Source organism: Passer domesticus, chromosome 7 (assembly GCF_036417665.1).
Source record: "Passer domesticus isolate bPasDom1 chromosome 7, bPasDom1.hap1, whole genome shotgun sequence".
NCBI lineage: Eukaryota > Metazoa > Chordata > Aves > Passeriformes > Passeridae > Passer > Passer domesticus.
Window position 1 is genome coordinate 28,061,078 of NC_087480.1, and position 22,938 is coordinate 28,084,015.

Here is a 22,938-nt window from a genome sequence, read left to right on the forward strand (position 1 = left end):
GAGAGTGCGGCACCTTCTAGGAGGCCAAGAAGGAAGCCGCACAACACCTGCACTGTGTCTGCAACTTTCAAACTGCTAGAAGATAGTGGCTTACCACTGGCCTGCCTCTTCAATTGCCATTAGCATTCCAATGGAAGCTATTCTTGGACAACTTTGCTCTGCTTGCAGCTAGTTCTGCCCCAGCCTACCATAGATAACCTTGCTCTTCCCTTGAGGCTCTGAGATGCCAAGAACTTGTCAACTTCAAAGGGCGGGCCGGGCTACATCTACTCAGCTGCCACAGTTTCTCCTTGCTAGACCTAGTGGGAGAACATTTTGCTGAGATGCAGAAGGCAAGAAACGCAGAATACGGAGACGCGGAGCTGTCCCAAGTGCCGCTGCCAGGCGTCTTTCCGCAGAAGGAGCGCCCTGGAGCGCACCGCAACCGGCACCGTCGTCTCTGCGCAAAGAGCCAAAATATTTTCAAACCCGCCAAAACTCATCCAAAAATATTTTCAAACCCGCCAAAATAGAAAACCAGACAGAAGTGATCAATACATTCGAAAAAACCTGACAAAACATGATAAAGCCCACCAAAGCTAATCCAAACACACCAAAAACTGGGCTAAACAGAATCAAAACCTTCTAAAAACCTGCCAAAATATTTCAAAACCCGTCAAAACTAATCAAAACATTCCGAATACCCGCCAAAACATTCCAAATACCCACCAAAATATTTTAAACCCCGCCAAAAGGAATCCAAACATTCCAAAACCTGCCAACACAATAAAAACAACTCAAGAGAATACAAAACATTCTAAAACCCAACCAAAACATTCCGAAAACCCGCCAAAACATCATCAAAACAAATCAAAACCAACCAAAATATTCCGAAAACCCGCCAAAATAATTTAGACCCACAAAACTCATCAAAACATTCTGAAAAAATGCCAAAACATTAGAAAACCAGCCAGAACTGATCAAAACATTCAAAAAACTTGGCAAAACACCATAAAAACAAATCAAAACCAAACAAAACATTCCAAAAACCCGACAAAATAGTTTACAACCTGCCAAAACTGATCAAAACATTCTGAAAAGATGCCAAAATACTAGAAAACCAGTCAGAAGTGATCAAAACTTTCAATAACTTGCCAAAACATAATCAAAACAAATGAAAGCAAACCAAAACATTCCAAATACCCGCCAAAATATTTTAAAACCCGCCAAAACGAATCCAAACGTTCCACAACCTGCCAAGACAATAAAAACAACACAAGAGAAAACAAAACATTCTAAAACACCACCAAAACATTCCGAAAACCCGCCAAAAGATCATCAAAACAAATCAAAACAAACCAAACAATAGGAGGAACACGGCAACATATTGGCAAGCAAGAGACGGAGAGCGCGGCACCACGGCACCTTCTAGGAGGCCAAGAAAGAAGCCGCACAACACCTGCACTGTGTCTGCAACTTTCAAACTGCTAGAAGCTAGTGGCTTGCCACTGGCCTGCCTCTTCAATTGCCATTAGCATTCCAATGGAAGCTATTCTTGGACAACTTTGCTCTGCTTGCTGCTAGTTCTGCCCCAGCCTACCATAGATAACCTTGCTCTTCCCTTGAGGCTCTGAGATGCCAAGAACTTGTCAACTTCAAAGGGCGGGCCGGGCTACATCTACTCAGCTGCCACAGTTTCTCCTTGCTAGACCTAGTGGGAAAGCATTTTGCTGAGATGCAGAAGGCAAGAAACGCAGAATACGGAGACGCGGAGCTGTCCCAAGTGCCGCTGCCAGGCGTCTTGCCGCAGAAGGAGCGCCCCGCAGCGCACCGCAACCGGCACCGTCATCTCTGCGCAAAGAGCCAAAATATTTGAAAACCCGCCAAAACTCATCCAAAAATATTTTCAAACCCGCCAAAATAGAAAACCAGACAGAAGTGATCAATACATTCGAAAAAACCTGACAAAACATGATAAAGCCCACCAAAGCTAATCCAAACACACCAAAAACTGGGCTAAACAGAATCAAAACCTTCTAAAAACCGGCCAAAATATTTCAAAACCCGTCAAAACTAATCAAAACATTCCGAATACCCGCCAAAACATTCCAAATACCCGCCAAAATATTTTAAACCCCGCCAAAAGGAATCCAAACATTCCAAAACCTGCCAACACAATAAAAACAACTCAAGAGAATACAAAACATTCTAAAACCCAACCAAAACATTCCCGAAAACCCGACAAAACATCATAAAAACAAATCAAAACCAACCAAAATATTCCGAAAACCCGCCAAAATAATTTAGACCCACAAAACTCATCAAAACATTCTGAAAAAATGCAAAACATTAGAAAACCAGCCAGAACTGATCAAAACATTCAAAAAACTTGGCAAAACATCATAAAAACAAATCAAAACCAACCAAAACATTCAAAAAACCCGACAAAATATTTTACAACCTGCCAAAACTGATCAAAACATTCTGAAAAGATGCCAAAATACTAGAAAACCAGTCAGAAGTGATCAAAACTTTCAATAACTTGCCAAAACATAATCAAAACAAATGAAAGCAAACCAAAACATTCCAAATACCCGCCAAAATATTTTAAAACCCGCCAAAACGAATCCAAACGTTCCACAACCTGCCAAGACAATAAAAACAACACAAGAGAAAACAAAACATTCTAAAACACCACCAAAACATTCCGAAAACCCGCCAAAAGATCATCAAAACAAATCAAAACAAACCAAACAATAGGAGGAACACGGCAACATATTGGCAAGCAAGAGACGGAGAGCGCGGCACCACGGCACCTTCTAGGAGGCCAAGAAAGAAGCCGCACAACACCTGCACTGTGTCTGCAACTTTCAAACTGCTAGAAGCTAGTGGCTTGCCACTGGCCTGCCTCTTCAATTGCCATTAGCATTCCAATGGAAGCTATTCTTGGACAACTTTGCTCTGCTTGCTGCTAGTTCTGCCCCAGCCTACCATAGATAACCTTGCTCTTCCCTTGAGGCTCTGAGATGCCAAGAACTTGTCAACTTCAAAGGGCGGGCCGGGCTACATCTACTCAGCTGCCACAGTTTCTCCTTGCTAGACCTAGTGGGAAAGCATTTTGCTGAGATGCAGAAGGCAAGAAACACAGAATACGGAGACGCGGAGCTGTCCCAAGTGCCGCTGCCAGGCGTCTTTCCGCAGAAGGAGCGCCCCGCAGCGCACCGCAACCGGCACCGTCATCTCTGCGCAAAGAGCCAAAATATTTGAAAACCCGCCAAAACTCATCCAAAAATATTTTCAAACCCGCCAAAATAGAAAACCAGACAGAAGTGATCAATACATTCGAAAAAACCTGACAAAACATGATAAAGCCCACCAAAGCTAATCCAAACACACCAAAAACTGGGCTAAACAGAATCAAAACCTTCTAAAAACCGGCCAAAATATTTCAAAACCCGTCAAAACTAATCCAAACATTCCGAATACCCGCCAAAACATTCCAAATACCCGCCAAAATATTTTAAACCCCGCCAAAAGGAATCCAAACATTCCAAAACCTGCCAACACAATAAAAACAACTCAAGAGAATACAAAACATTCTAAAACCCAACCAAAACATTCCCGAAAACCCGACAAAACATCATAAAAACAAATCAAAACCAACCAAAATATTCCGAAAACCCGCCAAAATAATTTAGACCCACAAAACTCATCAAAACATTCTGAAAAAATGCCAAAACATTAGAAAACCAGCCAGAACTGATCAAAACATTCAAAAAACTTGGCAAAACATCATAAAAACAAATCAAAACCAACCAAAACATTCAAAAAACCTGACAAAATAGTTTACAACCTGCCAAAACTGATCAAAACATTCTGAAAAGATGCCAAAATACTAGAAAACCAGTCAGAAGTGATCGAAACATTCAATAACTTGCCAAAACATAATCAAAACAAATGAAAGCAAACCAAAACATTCCAAATACCCGCCAAAATATTTTAAAACCCGCCAAAACGAATCCAAACGTTCCACAACCTGCCAAGACAATAAAAACAACACAAGAGAAAACAAAACATTCTAAAACACCACCAAAACATTCCGAAAACCCGCCAAAACATCATCAAAACAAATCAAAACAAACCAAACAATAGGAGGAACACGGCAACATATTGGCAAGCAAGAGACGGAGAGTGCGGCACCTTCTAGGAGGCCAAGAAGGAAGCCGCACAACACCTGCACTGTGTCTGCAACTTTCAAACTGCTAGAAGATAGTGGCTTACCACTGGCCTGCCTCTTCAATTGCCATTAGCATTCCAATGGAAGCTATTCTTGGACAACTTTGCTCTGCTTGCAGCTAGTTCTGCCCCAGCCTACCATAGATAACCTTGCTCTTCCCTTGAGGCTCTGAGATGCCAAGAACTTGTCAACTTCAAAGGGCGGGCCGGGCTACATCTACTCAGCTGCCACAGTTTCTCCTTGCTAGACCTAGTGGGAAAACATTTTGCTGAGATGCAGAAGGCAAGAAACGCAGAATACGGAGACGCGGAGCTGTCCCAAGTGCCGCTGCCAGGCGTCTTGCCGCAGAAGGAGCGCCCCGCAGCGCACCGCAACCGGCACCGTCATCTCTGCGCAAAGAGCCAAAATATTTGAAAACCCGCCAAAACTCATCCAAAAATATTTTCAAACCCGCCAAAATAGAAAACCAGACAGAAGTGATCAATACATTCGAAAAAACCTGACAAAACATGATAAAGCCCACCAAAGCTAATCCAAACACACCAAAAACTGGGCTAAACAGAATCAAAACCTTCTAAAAACCGGCCAAAATATTTCAAAACCCGTCAAAACTAATCAAAACATTCCGAATACCCGCCAAAACATTCCAAATACCCGCCAAAATATTTTAAACCCCGCCAAAAGGAATCCAAACATTCCAAAACCTGCCAACACAATAAAAACAACTCAAGAGAATACAAAACATTCTAAAACCCAACCAAAACATTCCCGAAAACCCGACAAAACATCATAAAAACAAATCAAAACCAACCAAAATATTCCGAAAACCCGCCAAAATAATTTAGACCCACAAAACTCATCAAAACATTCTGAAAAAATGCCAAAACATTAGAAAACCAGCCAGAACTGATCAAAACATTCAAAAAACTTGGCAAAACATCATAAAAACAAATCAAAACCAACCAAAACATTCAAAAAACCTGACAAAATAGTTTACAACCTGCCAAAACTGATCAAAACATTCTGAAAAGATGCCAAAATACTAGAAAACCAGTCAGAAGTGATCGAAACATTCAATAACTTGCCAAAACATAATCAAAACAAATGAAAGCAAACCAAAACATTCCAAATACCCGCCAAAATATTTTAAAACCCGCCAAAATGAATCCAAACGTTCCACAACCTGCCAAGACAATAAAAACAACACAAGAGAAAACAAAACATTCTAAAACACCACCAAAACATTCCGAAAACCCGCCAAAAGATCATCAAAACAAATCAAAACAAACCAAACAATAGGAGGAACACGGCAACATATTGGCAAGCAAGAGACGGAGAGCGCGGCACCACGGCACCTTCTAGGAGGCCAAGAAAGAAGCCGCACAACACCTGCACTGTGTCTGCAACTTTCAAACTGCTAGAAGCTAGTGGCTTGCCACTGGCCTGCCTCTTCAATTGCCATTAGCATTCCAATGGAAGCTATTCTTGGACAACTTTGCTCTGCTTGCTGCTAGTTCTGCCCCAGCCTACCATAGATAACCTTGCTCTTCCCTTGAGGCTCTGAGATGCCAAGAACTTGTCAACTTCAAAGGGCGGGCCGGGCTACATCTACTCAGCTGCCACAGTTTCTCCTTGCTAGACCTAGTGGGAAAGCATTTTGCTGAGATGCAGAAGGCAAGAAACGCAGAATACGGAGACGCGGAGCTGTCCCAAGTGCCGCTGCCAGGCGTCTTGCCGCAGAAGGAGCGCCCCGCAGCGCACCGCAACCGGCACCGTCATCTCTGCGCAAAGAGCCAAAATATTTGAAAACCCGCCAAAACTCATCCAAAAATATTTTCAAACCCGCCAAAATAGAAAACCAGACAGAAGTGATCAATACATTCGAAAAAACCTGACAAAACATGATAAAGCCCACCAAAGCTAATCCAAACACACCAAAAACTGGGCTAAACAGAATCAAAACCTTCTAAAAACCGGCCAAAATATTTCAAAACCCGTCAAAACTAATCAAAACATTCCGAATACCCGCCAAAACATTCCAAATACCCGCCAAAATATTTTAAACCCCGCCAAAAGGAATCCAAACATTCCAAAACCTGCCAACACAATAAAAACAACTCAAGAGAATACAAAACATTCTAAAACCCAACCAAAACATTCCCGAAAACCCGACAAAACATCATAAAAACAAATCAAAACCAACCAAAATATTCCGAAAACCCGCCAAAATAATTTAGACCCACAAAACTCATCAAAACATTCTGAAAAAATGCCAAAACATTAGAAAACCAGCCAGAACTGATCAAAACATTCAAAAAACTTGGCAAAACATCATAAAAACAAATCAAAACCAACCAAAACATTCAAAAAACCTGACAAAATAGTTTACAACCTGCCAAAACTGATCAAAACATTCTGAAAAGATGCCAAAATACTAGAAAACCAGTCAGAAGTGATCGAAACATTCAATAACTTGCCAAAACATAATCAAAACAAATGAAAGCAAACCAAAACATTCCAAATACCCGCCAAAATATTTTAAAACCCGCCAAAACGAATCCAAACGTTCCACAACCTGCCAAGACAATAAAAACAACACAAGAGAAAACAAAACATTCTAAAACACCACCAAAACATTCCGAAAACCCGCCAAAAGATCATCAAAACAAATCAAAACAAACCAAACAATAGGAGGAACACGGCAACATATTGGCAAGCAAGAGACGGAGAGCGCGGCACCACGGCACCTTCTAGGAGGCCAAGAAAGAAGCCGCACAACACCTGCACTGTGTCTGCAACTTTCAAACTGCTAGAAGATAGTGGCTTGCCACTGGCCTGCCTCTTCAATTGCCATTAGCATTCCAATGGAAGCTATTCTTGGACAACTTTGCTCTGCTTGCTGCTAGTTCTGCCCCAGCCTACCATAGATAACCTTGCTCTTCCCTTGAGGCTCTGAGATGCCAAGAACTTGTCAACTTCAAAGGGCGGGCCGGGCTACATCTACTCAGCTGCCACAGTTTCTCCTTGCTAGACCTAGTGGGAAAGCATTTTGCTGAGATGCAGAAGGCAAGAAACACAGAATACGGAGACGCGGAGCTGTCCCAAGTGCCGCTGCCAGGCGTCTTGCCGCAGAAGGAGCGCCCCGGAGCGCACCGCAACCGGCACCGTCATCTCTGCGCAAAGAGCCAAAATATTTGAAAACCCGCCAAAACTCATCCAAAAATATTTTCAAACCCGCCAAAATAGAAAACCAGACAGAAGTGATCAATACATTCGAAAAAACCTGACAAAACATGATAAAGCCCACCAAAGCTAATCCAAACACACCAAAAACTGGGCTAAACAGAATCAAAACCTTCTAAAAACCGGCCAAAATATTTCAAAACCCGTCAAAACTAATCAAAACATTCCGAATACCCGCCAAAACATTCCAAATACCCGCCAAAATATTTTAAACCCCGCCAAAAGGAATCCAAACATTCCAAAACCTGCCAACACAATAAAAACAACTCAAGAGAATACAAAACATTCTAAAACCCAACCAAAACATTCCGAAAACCCGCCAAAACATCATCAAAACAAATCAAAACCAACCAAAATATTCCGAAAACCCGCCAAAATAATTTAGACCCACAAAACTCATCAAAACATTCTGAAAAAATGCCAAAACATTAGAAAACCAGCCAGAACTGATCAAAACATTCAAAAAACTTGGCAAAACACCATAAAAACAAATCAAAACCAAACAAAACATTCCAAAAACCCGACAAAATAGTTTACAACCTGCCAAAACTGATCAAAACATTCTGAAAAGATGCCAAAATACTAGAAAACCAGTCAGAAGTGATCAAAACTTTCAATAACTTGCCAAAACATAATCAAAACAAATGAAAGCAAACCAAAACATTCCAAATACCCGCCAAAATATTTTAAAACCCGCCAAAACGAATCCAAACGTTCCACAACCTGCCAAGACAATAAAAACAACACAAGAGAAAACAAAACATTCTAAAACACCACCAAAACATTCCGAAAACCCGCCAAAAGATCATCAAAACAAATCAAAACAAACCAAACAATAGGAGGAACACGGCAACATATTGGCAAGCAAGAGACGGAGAGCGCGGCACCACGGCACCTTCTAGGAGGCCAAGAAAGAAGCCGCACAACACCTGCACTGTGTCTGCAACTTTCAAACTGCTAGAAGCTAGTGGCTTGCCACTGGCCTGCCTCTTCAATTGCCATTAGCATTCCAATGGAAGCTATTCTTGGACAACTTTGCTCTGCTTGCTGCTAGTTCTGCCCCAGCCTACCATAGATAACCTTGCTCTTCCCTTGAGGCTCTGAGATGCCAAGAACTTGTCAACTTCAAAGGGCGGGCCGGGCTACATCTACTCAGCTGCCACAGTTTCTCCTTGCTAGACCTAGTGGGAAAGCATTTTGCTGAGATGCAGAAGGCAAGAAACGCAGAATACGGAGACGCGGAGCTGTCCCAAGTGCCGCTGCCAGGCGTCTTGCCGCAGAAGGAGCGCCCCGCAGCGCACCGCAACCGGCACCGTCATCTCTGCGCAAAGAGCCAAAATATTTGAAAACCCGCCAAAACTCATCCAAAAATATTTTCAAACCCGCCAAAATAGAAAACCAGACAGAAGTGATCAATACATTCGAAAAAACCTGACAAAACATGATAAAGCCCACCAAAGCTAATCCAAACACACCAAAAACTGGGCTAAACAGAATCAAAACCTTCTAAAAACCGGCCAAAATATTTCAAAACCCGTCAAAACTAATCAAAACATTCCGAATACCCGCCAAAACATTCCAAATACCCGCCAAAATATTTTAAACCCCGCCAAAAGGAATCCAAACATTCCAAAACCTGCCAACACAATAAAAACAACTCAAGAGAATACAAAACATTCTAAAACCCAACCAAAACATTCCCGAAAACCCGACAAAACATCATAAAAACAAATCAAAACCAACCAAAATATTCCGAAAACCCGCCAAAATAATTTAGACCCACAAAACTCATCAAAACATTCTGAAAAAATGCAAAACATTAGAAAACCAGCCAGAACTGATCAAAACATTCAAAAAACTTGGCAAAACATCATAAAAACAAATCAAAACCAACCAAAACATTCAAAAAACCCGACAAAATATTTTACAACCTGCCAAAACTGATCAAAACATTCTGAAAAGATGCCAAAATACTAGAAAACCAGTCAGAAGTGATCAAAACTTTCAATAACTTGCCAAAACATAATCAAAACAAATGAAAGCAAACCAAAACATTCCAAATACCCGCCAAAATATTTTAAAACCCGCCAAAACGAATCCAAACGTTCCACAACCTGCCAAGACAATAAAAACAACACAAGAGAAAACAAAACATTCTAAAACACCACCAAAACATTCCGAAAACCCGCCAAAAGATCATCAAAACAAATCAAAACAAACCAAACAATAGGAGGAACACGGCAACATATTGGCAAGCAAGAGACGGAGAGCGCGGCACCACGGCACCTTCTAGGAGGCCAAGAAAGAAGCCGCACAACACCTGCACTGTGTCTGCAACTTTCAAACTGCTAGAAGCTAGTGGCTTGCCACTGGCCTGCCTCTTCAATTGCCATTAGCATTCCAATGGAAGCTATTCTTGGACAACTTTGCTCTGCTTGCTGCTAGTTCTGCCCCAGCCTACCATAGATAACCTTGCTCTTCCCTTGAGGCTCTGAGATGCCAAGAACTTGTCAACTTCAAAGGGCGGGCCGGGCTACATCTACTCAGCTGCCACAGTTTCTCCTTGCTAGACCTAGTGGGAAAGCATTTTGCTGAGATGCAGAAGGCAAGAAACGCAGAATACGGAGACGCGGAGCTGTCCCAAGTGCCGCTGCCAGGCGTCTTTCCGCAGAAGGAGCGCCCCGCAGCGCACCGCAACCGGCACCGTCATCTCTGCGCAAAGAGCCAAAATATTTGAAAACCCGCCAAAACTCATCCAAAAATATTTTCAAACCCGCCAAAATAGAAAACCAGACAGAAGTGATCAATACATTCGAAAAAACCTGACAAAACATGATAAAGCCCACCAAAGCTAATCCAAACACACCAAAAACTGGGCTAAACAGAATCAAAACCTTCTAAAAACCGGCCAAAATATTTCAAAACCCGTCAAAACTAATCCAAACATTCCGAATACCCGCCAAAACATTCCAAATACCCGCCAAAATATTTTAAACCCCGCCAAAAGGAATCCAAACATTCCAAAACCTGCCAACACAATAAAAACAACTCAAGAGAATACAAAACATTCTAAAACCCAACCAAAACATTCCCGAAAACCCGACAAAACATCATAAAAACAAATCAAAACCAACCAAAATATTCCGAAAACCCGCCAAAATAATTTAGACCCACAAAACTCATCAAAACATTCTGAAAAAATGCCAAAACATTAGAAAACCAGCCAGAACTGATCAAAACATTCAAAAAACTTGGCAAAACATCATAAAAACAAATCAAAACCAACCAAAACATTCAAAAAACCTGACAAAATAGTTTACAACCTGCCAAAACTGATCAAAACATTCTGAAAAGATGCCAAAATACTAGAAAACCAGTCAGAAGTGATCGAAACATTCAATAACTTGCCAAAACATAATCAAAACAAATGAAAGCAAACCAAAACATTCCAAATACCCGCCAAAATATTTTAAAACCCGCCAAAACGAATCCAAACGTTCCACAACCTGCCAAGACAATAAAAACAACACAAGAGAAAACAAAACATTCTAAAACACCACCAAAACATTCCGAAAACCCGCCAAAACATCATCAAAACAAATCAAAACAAACCAAACAATAGGAGGAACACGGCAACATATTGGCAAGCAAGAGACGGAGAGTGCGGCACCTTCTAGGAGGCCAAGAAGGAAGCCGCACAACACCTGCACTGTGTCTGCAACTTTCAAACTGCTAGAAGATAGTGGCTTACCACTGGCCTGCCTCTTCAATTGCCATTAGCATTCCAATGGAAGCTATTCTTGGACAACTTTGCTCTGCTTGCAGCTAGTTCTGCCCCAGCCTACCATAGATAACCTTGCTCTTCCCTTGAGGCTCTGAGATGCCAAGAACTTGTCAACTTCAAAGGGCGGGCCGGGCTACATCTACTCAGCTGCCACAGTTTCTCCTTGCTAGACCTAGTGGGAAAACATTTTGCTGAGATGCAGAAGGCAAGAAACGCAGAATACGGAGACGCGGAGCTGTCCCAAGTGCCGCTGCCAGGCGTCTTTCCGCAGAAGGAGCGCCCTGGAGCGCACCGCAACCGGCACCGTCGTCTCTGCGCAAAGAGCCAAAATATTTTCAAACCCGCCAAAACTCATCCAAAAATATTTTCAAACCCGCCAAAATAGAAAACCAGACAGAAGTGATCAATACATTCGAAAAAACCTGACAAAACATGATAAAGCCCACCAAAGCTAATCCAAACACACCAAAAACTGGGCTAAACAGAATCAAAACCTTCTAAAAACCTGCCAAAATATTTCAAAACCCGTCAAAACTAATCCAAACATTCCGAATACCCGCCAAAACATTCCAAATACCCACCAAAATATTTTAAACCCCGCCAAAAGGAATCCAAACATTCCAAAACCTGCCAACACAATAAAAACAACTCAAGAGAATACAAAACATTCTAAAACCCAACCAAAACATTCCGAAAACCCGCCAAAACATCATCAAAACAAATCAAAACCAACCAAAATATTCCGAAAACCCGCCAAAATAATTTAGACCCACAAAACTCATCAAAACATTCTGAAAAAATGCCAAAACATTAGAAAACCAGCCAGAACTGATCAAAACATTCAAAAAACTTGGCAAAACACCATAAAAACAAATCAAAACCAACCAAAACATTCCAAAAACCCGACAAAATAGTTTACAACCTGCCAAAACTGATCAAAACATTCTGAAAAGATGCCAAAATACTAGAAAACCAGTCAGAAGTGATCAAAACTTTCAATAACTTGCCAAAACATAATCAAAACAAATGAAAGCAAACCAAAACATTCCAAATACCCGCCAAAATATTTTAAAACCCGCCAAAACGAATCCAAACGTTCCACAACCTGCCAAGACAATAAAAACAACACAAGAGAAAACAAAACATTCTAAAACACCACCAAAACATTCCGAAAACCCGCCAAAAGATCATCAAAACAAATCAAAACAAACCAAACAATAGGAGGAACACGGCAACATATTGGCAAGCAAGAGACGGAGAGCGCGGCACCACGGCACCTTCTAGGAGGCCAAGAAAGAAGCCGCACAACACCTGCACTGTGTCTGCAACTTTCAAACTGCTAGAAGCTAGTGGCTTGCCACTGGCCTGCCTCTTCAATTGCCATTAGCATTCCAATGGAAGCTATTCTTGGACAACTTTGCTCTGCTTGCTGCTAGTTCTGCCCCAGCCTACCATAGATAACCTTGCTCTTCCCTTGAGGCTCTGAGATGCCAAGAACTTGTCAACTTCAAAGGGCGGGCCGGGCTACATCTACTCAGCTGCCACAGTTTCTCCTTGCTAGACCTAGTGGGAAAGCATTTTGCTGAGATGCAGAAGGCAAGAAACGCAGAATACGGAGACGCGGAGCTGTCCCAAGTGCCGCTGCCAGGCGTCTTTCCGCAGAAGGAGCGCCCCGGAGCGCACCGCAACCGGCACCGTCGTCTCTGCGCAAAGAGCCAAAATATTTGAAAACCCGCCAAAACTCATCCAAAAATATTTTCAAACCCGCCAAAATAGAAAACCAGACAGAAGTGATCAATACATTCGAAAAAACCTGACAAAACATGATAAAGCCCACCAAAGCTAATCCAAACACACCAAAAACTGGGCTAAACAGAATCAAAACCTTCTAAAAACCGGCCAAAATATTTCAAAACCCGTCAAAACTAATCAAAACATTCCGAATACCCGCCAAAACATTCCAAATACCCGCCAAAATATTTTAAACCCCGCCAAAAGGAATCCAAACATTCCAAAACCTGCCAACACAATAAAAACAACTCAAGAGAATACAAAACATTCTAAAACCCAACCAAAACATTCCGAAAACCCGCCAAAACATCATCAAAACAAATCAAAACCAACCAAAATATTCCGAAAACCCGCCAAAATAATTTAGACCCACAAAACTCATCAAAACATTCTGAAAAAATGCCAAAACATTAGAAAACCAGCCAGAACTGATCAAAACATGCAAAAAACTTGGCAAAACACCATAAAAACAAATCAAAACCAACCAAAACATTCCAAAAACCCGACAAAATATTTTACAACCTGCCAAAACTGATCAAAACATTCTGAAAAGATGCCAAAATACTAGAAAACCAGTCAGAAGTGATCAAAACTTTCAATAACTTGCCAAAACATAATCAAAACAAATGAAAGCAAACCAAAACATTCCAAATACCCGCCAAAATATTTTAAAACCCGCCAAAACGAATCCAAACGTTCCACAACCTGCCAAGACAATAAAAACAACACAAGAGAAAACAAAACATTCTAAAACACCACCAAAACATTCCGAAAACCCGCCAAAAGATCATCAAAACAAATCAAAACAAACCAAACAATAGGAGGAACACGGCAACATATTGGCAAGCAAGAGACGGAGAACGCGGCACCTTCTAGGAGGCCAAGAAGGAAGCCGCACAACACCTGCACTGTGTCTGCAACTTTCAAACTGCTAGAAGATAGTGGCTTACCACTGGCCTGCCTCTTCAATTGCCATTAGCATTCCAATGGAAGCTATTCTTGGACAACTTTGCTCTGCTTGCAGCTAGTTCTGCCCCAGCCTACCATAGATAACCTTGCTCTTCCCTTGAGGCTCTGAGATGCCAAGAACTTGTCAACTTCAAAGGGCGGGCCGGGCTACATCTACTCAGCTGCCACAGTTTCTCCTTGCTAGACCTAGTGGGAAAGCATTTTGCTGAGATGCAGAAGGCAAGAAACGCAGAATACGGAGACGCGGAGCTGTCCCAAGTGCCGCTGCCAGGCGTCTTTCCGCAGAAGGAGCGCCCTGGAGCGCACCGCAACCGGCACCGTCGTCTCTGCGCAAAGAGCCAAAATATTTTCAAACCCGCCAAAACTCATCCAAAAATATTTTCAAACCCGCCAAAATAGAAAACCAGACAGAAGTGATCAATACATTCGAAAAAACCTGACAAAACATGATAAAGCCCACCAAAGCTAATCCAAACACACCAAAAACTGGGCTAAACAGAATCAAAACCTTCTAAAAACCTGCCAAAATATTTCAAAACCCGTCAAAACTAATCCAAACATTCCGAATACCCGCCAAAACATTCCAAATACCCGCCAAAATATTTTAAACCCCGCCAAAAGGAATCCAAACATTCCAAAACCTGCCAACACAATAAAAACAACTCAAGAGAATACAAAACATTCTAAAACCCAACCAAAACATTCCGAAAACCCGCCAAAACATCATCAAAACAAATCAAAACCAACCAAAATATTCCGAAAACCCGCCAAAATAATTTAGACCCACAAAACTCATCAAAACATTCTGAAAAAATGCCAAAACATTAGAAAACCAGCCAGAACTGATCAAAACATTCAAAAAACTTGGCAAAACACCATAAAAACAAATCAAAACCAACCAAAACATTCCAAAAACCCGACAAAATAGTTTACAACCTGCCAAAACTGATCAAAACATTCTGAAAAGATGCCAAAATACTAGAAAACCAGTCAGAAGTGATCAAAACTTTCAATAACTTGCCAAAACATAATCAAAACAAATGAAAGCAAACCAAAACATTCCAAATACCCGCCAAAATATTTTAAAACCCGCCAAAACGAATCCAAACGTTCCACAACCTGCCAAGACAATAAAAACAACACAAGAGAAAACAAAACATTCTAAAACACCACCAAAACATTCCGAAAACCCGCCAAAAGATCATCAAAACAAATCAAAACAAACCAAACAATAGGAGGAACACGGCAACATATTGGCAAGCAAGAGACGGAGAGCGCGGCACCACGGCACCTTCTAGGAGGCCAAGAAAGAAGCCGCACAACACCTGCACTGTGTCTGCAACTTTCAAACTGCTAGAAGCTAGTGGCTTGCCACTGGCCTGCCTCTTCAATTGCCATTAGCATTCCAATGGAAGCTATTCTTGGACAACTTTGCTCTGCTTGCTGCTAGTTCTGCCCCAGCCTACCATAGATAACCTTGCTCTTCCCTTGAGGCTCTGAGATGCCAAGAACTTGTCAACTTCAAAGGGCGGGCCGGGCTACATCTACTCAGCTGCCACAGTTTCTCCTTGCTAGACCTAGTGGGAAAGCATTTTGCTGAGATGCAGAAGGCAAGAAACACAGAATACGGAGACGCGGAGCTGTCCCAAGTGCCGCTGCCAGGCGTCTTGCCGCAGAAGGAGCGCCCCGGAGCGCACCGCAACCGGCACCGTCGTCTCTGCGCAAAGAGCCAAAATATTTGAAAACCCGCCAAAACTCATCCAAAAATATTTTCAAACCCGCCAAAATAGAAAACCAGACAGAAGTGATCAATACATTCGAAAAAACCTGACAAAACATGATAAAGCCCACCAAAGCTAATCCAAACACACCAAAAACTGGGCTAAACAGAATCAAAACCTTCTAAAAACCGGCCAAAATATTTCAAAACCCGTCAAAACTAATCAAAACATTCCGAATACCCGCCAAAACATTCCAAATACCCGCCAAAATATTTTAAACCCCGCCAAAAGGAATCCAAACATTCCAAAACCTGCCAACACAATAAAAACAACTCAAGAGAATACAAAACATTCTAAAACCCAACCAAAACATTCCGAAAACCCGCCAAAACATCATCAAAACAAATCAAAACCAACCAAAATATTCCGAAAACCCGCCAAAATAATTTAGACCCACAAAACTCATCAAAACATTCTGAAAAAATGCCAAAACATTAGAAAACCAGCCAGAACTGATCAAAACATGCAAAAAACTTGGCAAAACACCATAAAAACAAATCAAAACCAACCAAAACATTCCAAAAACCCGACAAAATATTTTACAACCTGCCAAAACTGATCAAAACATTCTGAAAAGATGCCAAAATACTAGAAAACCAGTCAGAAGTGATCAAAACTTTCAATAACTTGCCAAAACATAATCAAAACAAATGAAAGCAAACCAAAACATTCCAAATACCCGCCAAAATATTTTAAAACCCGCCAAAACGAATCCAAACGTTCCACAACCTGCCAAGACAATAAAAACAACACAAGAGAAAACAAAACATTCTAAAACACCACCAAAACATTCCGAAAACCCGCCAAAAGATCATCAAAACAAATCAAAACAAACCAAACAATAGGAGGAACACGGCAACATATTGGCAAGCAAGAGACGGAGAACGCGGCACCTTCTAGGAGGCCAAGAAGGAAGCCGCACAACACCTGCACTGTGTCTGCAACTTTCAAACTGCTAGAAGATAGTGGCTTACCACTGGCCTGCCTCTTCAATTGCCATTAGCATTCCAATGGAAGCTATTCTTGGACAACTTTGCTCTGCTTGCAGCTAGTTCTGCCCCAGCCTACCATAGATAACCTTGCTCTTCCCTTGAGGTTCTGAGATGCCAAGAACTTGTCAACTTCAAAGGGCGGGCCGGGCTACATCTACTCAGCTGCCACAGTTTCTCCTTGCTAGACCTAGTGGGAAAGCATTTTGCTGAGATGCAGAAGGCAAGAAACGCAGAATACGGAGACGCGGAGCTGTCCCAAGTGCCGCTGCCAGGCGTTTTTCCGCAGAAGGAGCGCCCCGGAGCGCACCGCAACCGGCACCGTCGTCTCTGCGCAAAGAGCCAAAATATTTGAAAACCCGCCAAAACTCATCCAAAAATATTTTCAAACCCGCCAAAATAGAAAACCAGACAGAAGTGATCAATACATTCGAAAAAACCTGACAAAACATGATAAAGCCCACCAAAGCTAATCCAAACACACCAAACACTGGGCTAAACAGAATCAAAACCTTCTAAAAACCGGCCAAAATATTTCAAAACCCGTCAAAACTAATCCAAACATTCCGAATACCCGCCAAAACATTCCAAATACCCGCCAAAATATTTTAAACCCCGCCAAAAGGAATCCAAACATTCCAAAACCTGCCAACACAATAAAAACAACTCAAGAGAATACAAAACATTCTAAAACCCAACCAAAACATTCCGAAAACCCGCCAAAACATCATAAAAACAAATCAAAACCAACCAAAATATTCCGAAAACCCGCCAAAATAATTTAGACCCACAAAACTCATCAAAACATTCTGAAAAAATGCCAAAACATTAGAAAACCAGCCAGAACTGATCAAAACATGCAAAAAACTTGGCAAAACACCATAAAAACAAATCAAAACCAACCAAAACATTCCAAAAACCCGACAAAATATTTTACAACCTGCCAAAACTGATCAAAACATTCTGAAAAGATGCCAAAATACTAGAAAACCAGTCAGAAGTGATCAAAACTTTCAATAACTTGCCAAAACATAATCAAAACAAATGAAAGCAAACCAAAACATTCCAAATACCCGCCAAAATATTTTAAAACCCGCCAAAACGAATCCAAACGTTCCACAACCTGCCAAGACAATAAAAACAACACAAGAGAAAACAAAACATTCTAAAACACCACCAAAACATTCCGAAAACCCGCCAAAAGATCATCAAAACAAATCAAAACAAACCAAACAATAGGAGGAACACGGCAACATATTGGCAAGCAAGAGACGGAGAGCGCGGCACCACGGCACCTTCTAGGAGGCCAAGAAAGAAGCCGCACAACACCTGCACTGTGTCTGCAACTTTCAAACTGCTAGAAGCTAGTGGCTTGCCACTGGCCTGCCTCTTCAATTGCCATTAGCATTCCAATGGAAGCTATTCTTGGACAACTTTGCTCTGCTTGCTGCTAGTTCTGCCCCAGCCTACCATAGATAACCTTGCTCTTCCCTTGAGGCTCTGAGATGCCAAGAACTTGTCAACTTCAAAGGGCGGGCCGGGCTACATCTACTCAGCTGCCACAGTTTCTCCTTGCTAGACCTAGTGGGAAAGCATTTTGCTGAGATGCAGAAGGCAAGAAACGCAGAATACGGAGACGCGGAGCTGTCCCAAGTGCCGCTGCCAGGCGTCTTGCCGCAGAAGGAGCGCCCCGCAGCGCACCGCAACCGGCACCGTCATCTCTGCGCAAAGAGCCAAAATATTTGAAAACCCGCCAAAACTCATCCAAAAATATTTTCAAACCCGCCAAAATAGAAAACCAGACAGAAGTGATCAATACATTCGAAAAAACCTGACAAAACATGATAAAGCCCACCAAAGCTAATCCAAACACACCAAAAACTGGGCTAAACAGAATCAAAACCTTCTAAAAACCGGCCAAAATATTTCAAAACCCGTCAAAACTAATCAAAACATTCCGAATACCCGCCAAAACATTCCAAATACCCGCCAAAATATTTTAAACCCCGCCAAAAGGAATCCAAACATTCCAAAACCTGCCAACACAATAAAAACAACTCAAGAGAATACAAAACATTCTAAAACCCAACCAAAACATTCCCGAAAACCCGACAAAACATCATAAAAACAAATCAAAACCAACCAAAATATTCCGAAAACCCGCCAAAATAATTTAGACCCACAAAACTCATCAAAACATTCTGAAAAAATGCCAAAACATTAGAAAACCAGCCAGAACTGATCAAAACATTCAAAAAACTTGGCAAAACATCATAAAAACAAATCAAAACCAACCAAAACATTCAAAAAACCTGACAAAATAGTTTACAACCTGCCAAAACTGATCAAAACATTCTGAAAAGATGCCAAAATACTAGAAAACCAGTCAGAAGTGATCGAAACATTCAATAACTTGCCAAAACATAATCAAAACAAATGAAAGCAAACCAAAACATTCCAAATACCCGCCAAAATATTTTAAAACCCGCCAAAACGAATCCAAACGTTCCACAACCTGCCAAGACAATAAAAACAACACAAGAGAAAACAAAACATTCTAAAACACCACCAAAACATTCCGAAAACCCGCCAAAACATCATCAAAACAAATCAAAACAAACCAAACAATAGGAGGAACACGGCAACATATTGGCAAGCAAGAGACGGAGAGTGCGGCACCTTCTAGGAGGCCAAGAAGGAAGCCGCACAACACCTGCACTGTGTCTGCAACTTTCAAACTGCTAGAAGATAGTGGCTTACCACTGGCCTGCCTCTTCAATTGCCATTAGCATTCCAATGGAAGCTATTCTTGGACAACTTTGCTCTGCTTGCAGCTAGTTCTGCCCCAGCCTACCATAGATAACCTTGCTCTTCCCTTGAGGCTCTGAGATGCCAAGAACTTGTCAACTTCAAAGGGCGGGCCGGGCTACATCTACTCAGCTGCCACAGTTTCTCCTTGCTAGACCTAGTGGGAAAACATTTTGCTGAGATGCAGAAGGCAAGAAACGCAGAATACGGAGACGCGGAGCTGTCCCAAGTGCCGCTGCCAGGCGTCTTTCCGCAGAAGGAGCGCCCTGGAGCGCACCGCAACCGGCACCGTCGTCTCTGCGCAAAGAGCCAAAATATTTTCAAACCCGCCAAAACTCATCCAAAAATATTTTCAAACCCGCCAAAATAGAAAACCAGACAGAAGTGATCAATACATTCGAAAAAACCTGACAAAACATGATAAAGCCCACCAAAGCTAATCCAAACACACCAAAAACTGGGCTAAACAGAATCAAAACCTTCTAAAAACCTGCCAAAATATTTCAAAACCCGTCAAAACTAATCCAAACATTCCGAATACCCGCCAAAACATTCCAAATACCCACCAAAATATTTTAAACCCCGCCAAAAGGAATCCAAACATTCCAAAACCTGCCAACACAATAAAAACAACTCAAGAGAATACAAAACATTCTAAAACCCAACCAAAACATTCCGAAAACCCGCCAAAACATCATCAAAACAAATCAAAACCAACCAAAATATTCCGAAAACCCGCCAAAATAATTTAGACCCACAAAACTCATCAAAACATTCTGAAAAAATGCCAAAACATTAGAAAACCAGCCAGAACTGATCAAAACATTCAAAAAACTTGGCAAAACACCATAAAAACAAATCAAAACCAACCAAAACATTCCAAAAACCCGACAAAATAGTTTACAACCTGCCAAAACTGATCAAAACATTCTGAAAAGATGCCAAAATACTAGAAAACCAGTCAGAAGTGATCAAAACTTTCAATAACTTGCCAAAACATAATCAAAACAAATGAAAGCAAACCAAAACATTCCAAATACCCGCCAAAATATTTTAAAACCCGCCAAAACGAATCCAAACGTTCCACAACCTGCCAAGACAATAAAAACAACACAAGAGAAAACAAAACATTCTAAAACACCACCAAAACATTCCGAAAACCCGCCAAAAGATCATCAAAACAAATCAAAACAAACCAAACAATAGGAGGAACACGGCAACATATTGGCAAGCAAGAGATGGAGAGCGCGGCACCACGGCACCTTCTAGGAGGCCAAGAAAGAAGCCGCACAACACCTGCACTGTGTCTGCAACTTTCAAACTGCTAGAAGCTAGTGGCTTGCCACTGGCCTGCCTCTTCAATTGCCATTAGCATTCCAATGGAAGCTATTCTTGGACAACTTTGCTCTGCTTGCTGCTAGTTCTGCCCCAGCCTACCATAGATAACCTTGCTCTTCCCTTGAGGCTCTGAGATGCCAAGAACTTGTCAACTTCAAAGGGCGGGCCGGGCTACATCTACTCAGCTGCCACAGTTTCTCCTTGCTAGACCTAGTGGGAAAGCATTTTGCTGAGATGCAGAAGGCAAGAAACGCAGAATACGGAGACGCGGAGCTGTCCCAAGTGCCGCTGCCAGGCGTCTTGCCGCAGAAGGAGCGCCCCGCAGCGCACCGCAACCGGCACCGTCATCTCTGCGCAAAGAGCCAAAATATTTGAAAACCCGCCAAAACTCATCCAAAAATATTTTCAAACCCGCCAAAATAGAAAACCAGACAGAAGTGATCAATACATTCGAAAAAACCTGACAAAACATGATAAAGCCCACCAAAGCTAATCCAAACACACCAAAAACTGGGCTAAACAGAATCAAAACCTTCTAAAAACCGGCCAAAATATTTCAAAACCCGTCAAAACTAATCAAAACATTCCGAATACCCGCCAAAACATTCCAAATACCCGCCAAAATATTTTAAACCCCGCCAAAAGGAATCCAAACATTCCAAAACCTGCCAACACAATAAAAACAACTCAAGAGAATACAAAACATTCTAAAACCCAACCAAAACATTCCGAAAACCCGCCAAAACATCATCAAAACAAATCAAAACCAACCAAAATATTCCGAAAACCCGCCAAAATAATTTAGACCCACAAAACTCATCAAAACATTCTGAAAAAATGCCAAAACATTAGAAAACCAGCCAGAACTGATCAAAACATTCAAAAAACTTGGCAAAACACCATAAAAACAAATCAAAACCAAACAAAACATTCCAAAAACCCGACAAAATAGTTTACAACCTGCCAAAACTGATCAAAACATTCTGAAAAGATGCCAAAATACTAGAAAACCAGTCAGAAGTGATCAAAACTTTCAATAACTTGCCAAAACATAATCAAAACAAATGAAAGCAAACCAAAACATTCCAAATACCCGCCAAAATATTTTAAAACCCGCCAAAACGAATCCAAACGTTCCACAACCTGCCAAGACAATAAAAACAACACAAGAGAAAACAAAACATTCTAAAACACCACCAAAACATTCCGAAAACCCGCCAAAAGATCATCAAAACAAATCAAAACAAACCAAACAATAGGAGGAACACGGCAACATATTGGCAAGCAAGAGATGGAGAGCGCGGCACCACGGCACCTTCTAGGAGGCCAAGAAAGAAGCCGCACAACACCTGCACTGTGTCTGCAACTTTCAAACTGCTAGAAGCTAGTGGCTTACCACTGGCCTGCCTCTTCAATTGCCATTAGCATTCCAATGGAAGCTATTCTTGGACAACTTTGCTCTGCTTGCTGCTAGTTCTGCCCCAGCCTACCATAGATAACCTTGCTCTTCCCTTGAGGCTCTGAGATGCCAAGAACTTGTCAACTTCAAAGGGCGGGCCGGGCTACATCTACTCAGCTGCCACAGTTTCTCCTTGCTAGACCTAGTGGGAAAGCATTTTGCTGAGATGCAGAAGGCAAGAAACGCAGAATACGGAGACGCGGAGCTGTCCCAAGTGCCGCTGCCAGGCGTCTTGCCGCAGAAGGAGCGCCCCGCAGCGCACCGCAACCGGCACCGTCATCTCTGCGCAAAGAGCCAAAATATTTGAAAACCCGCCAAAACTCATCCAAAAATATTTTCAAACCCGCCAAAATAGAAAACCAGACAGAAGTGATCAATACATTCGAAAAAACCTGACAAAACATGATAAAGCCCACCAAAGCTAATCCAAACACACCAAAAACTGGGCTAAACAGAATCAAAACCTTCTAAAAACCGGCCAAAATATTTCAAAACCCGTCAAAACTAATCAAAACATTCCGAATACCCGCCAAAACATTCCAAATACCCGCCAAAATATT